This window comes from Somniosus microcephalus, chromosome 8, assembly GCF_052327205.1.
Source record: "Somniosus microcephalus isolate GS21.2 chromosome 8, FLI_Smic_1.0, whole genome shotgun sequence".
NCBI lineage: Eukaryota > Metazoa > Chordata > Chondrichthyes > Squaliformes > Somniosidae > Somniosus > Somniosus microcephalus.
In genome coordinates, this window is record NC_140994.1 from 209,795,157 (window position 1) to 209,797,880 (window position 2,724).

Here is a 2,724-nt window from a genome sequence, read left to right on the forward strand (position 1 = left end):
GCGGAGCAGGAGGATGGGAGATAAATGGACCAGGGCACAGACGTAATTCAGTTCTCATTTTAAAGTCATACATTTGGTCCTTATTTTATATCGAACTGTGATTTGATATTTATAAATAAATAATAAAATTGATGACAATTTGGGAAGCAGTAGAGTTGGTTAGAGCATAAAAGCTTCTCTGCAGTACAGGCTGAAGAACTGGGAGATACAAAACTGAGATGCTAAAACATCTAGTGGAAGGTGAATGACAGTTTCCATTATAAATATGGACACGAAAGAAAGACAGACAGACAGAAAGACAGACATACAGACAAGACAGACAATTACATTTGTATAGCGCCTTTCACGACCACCGAACGTCCCAAAGTGCTTTACAGCCAATTAAGCACTTTTGAAGTGTAGTCACTGTTGTAATGTGGGAAAGGAATTTACAAGAGGAACCAGCTGATTGGGTGAGTATGGCCAGGTGAGTATTTATACTACTCTACAGTTTGACAGTTAAACTTAATAGTTTATAAAATTTAGAAGGTCTTAATTTTTGTGGTTATAGTTTCTAAGATCTCTGTTGTGTATCGGGGAGTGCTAGTAACCAAGGGCCCTTGAGTATATCATTTAATTGTAGTGTAATTAGTGGTATTGATTTGATTTAATTTAATTTAAATTAATTAAAGGGTAAGTCATGGCAGGACAGCTCGGCCCTGTGGCATGCTCCTCCTGTGCTTCCTGTGTCCCTGATGACCATGTGTGCGGGAAGTGTATCCAGCTGCAGCTACTGACAGACTGCACTGCAGCTGGACCATTTGCGATGCTGAGGACATCGTGGATAGCACATTTAGGGAGTTGGTCACACTGCAGGTAAAGGCTGCAGAGGCAGGAAGGGAATGGGTGACCACCAGGCAGAGTAGTAGGTGCAGGCAGGTAGTGCAGGGGTCCCCTGTGGCCATCCCCCTCTCAAACAGATATACCACTTTGGATATTGTTGAGGGAGATGGCTTATCGGGGGAAGGCAGCAGCAGCCAACTTCCTGGCACCATGGGTGGTTCTGCTGCACAGGACGGGAGGAAAAATAGTGAGAGAGCTATAGTGATGGGGGATTCTATTGTAAGGGGGATAGGCATTTCTGCGGCCGCAAACGAGACTCCAGGATGGTACAGGAAACTTTCGTTTATCCGGAATGCTCTATCCACCGGCAAAATTCAGGAGTCGGTTCAGATAAGTTTTTTTACTTTTCGTTGCTTTTATTCTCCAGTCCTGGCTCTGCAAGCGTCTAGCTGAAGCTGTTGCTTAGCTACAGAGACGCTTGCAAGCTGCGCCGACTGTTTTGAAGCTGTTGCTAAGCAACAGGGTTTGTTGCTTCAGACATTAGCATCAACATTTTTAACATTAGCGCTCGTTTTTCCGGCAATGTTGATCGACCGGCGCCAGCTCGGTCCCATCAGTGCCGGATACCAGAAAGTTTCCTGTATGTTGCCTCCCTGGTGCAAGGGTCAAGGATGTCTCGGGGGGGCTGCAGGGCATTCTGGAGGGGGAGGGTGAACAACCAGTTGTCGTGGTGCATATAGGTACCAACGATATAGGTAAAAAACAGGATGAGGTCCTAAAAGCTGAATATAGGGAGTTAGGAGGTAAATTAAAAAATAGGACCTCAAAGTTAGTAATCTCAGGATTTCTACCAGTGCCATGTGCTAGTCAGAGTAGAAATAGAAGGATATTTCAGATGAATACGTGGCTAGAGGAACGGTGCAAGGAGGAGGGATTCAAATTCCTGGGACATTGGAACCGGTTCTGGGGGAGGTGGTATCAGTACAAACTGGACGGTTTGCACCTGGGCAAGATGGGGATTGATGTCCTAGGGGGAGTGTTTGCTAGTGCTGTTGGGGAGGGTTTAAACTAAAATGGCAGGGGGTTGGGAAGCTGTGCAGGGAGACAGAGGAAAGGGAAGCAAGGATAGAAACAAAAGACAGGAAGGAGAAAAGCAAAAGTGGAATGCAGGGAAATCAAGGGTGTAAATCAAACAGGGCTACAGTAAATAATAATTCTAAAAGGACTAAGGGGGAAAAATTCAGTATCGCCCCGTTTGAGGCGCTAGTATTGGCAGTGCGCAAAGTTTAGCGCCAGGCGCAAATTATCGCCACCTCGAGCGATATTGGGTTGCAGCACCCCTGAAGGTGATTGCGGCGCTAAATCAGGCGCTGCACGGTAGTCTTAAGGCGCTAACCCGGCGGCGCAACGCAATTTCTCCGCGGGCGGGCGCAGCGCAGGTGCTGTCAATAATCGATTTCACCTAGACACGCTGGCGCCGGCCAGCTCTTAAAGGGGCGGGTCGATTCTCATCTGCAGCCACACTCTGCGCCTTGTAGGCCTCAAAATTGGCAGTTACCTACCTGTGGCGGCCAAAACTTCAAGGACATGGAGAGGGTCAGGGAGAGAGTGCAGCGCTTCAGCGAGGGGGCATTGGATGCTCTGGTTGGCGCGGTGGAGCACCGGAGATCTGTGCTGTACCTGGAGAATGGCAGGAGGCCTAATCAGGCCGAATACCGCAGAGCTTGAAGGGAGGTTTCCCAAAGAGTCACCTCCAGCAGCATGGTGCCCAGGACTCCTGTGCAATGCAGGAAGAAGTTCAACGACCTCACTCGGGTCGTTAGGGTGAGTGCCTTTTTCAGAATCATCTCCATCCCGCCATCTGCACCTCACTTTATGGCCAGAGGGTGCGCGAAGCCCCAA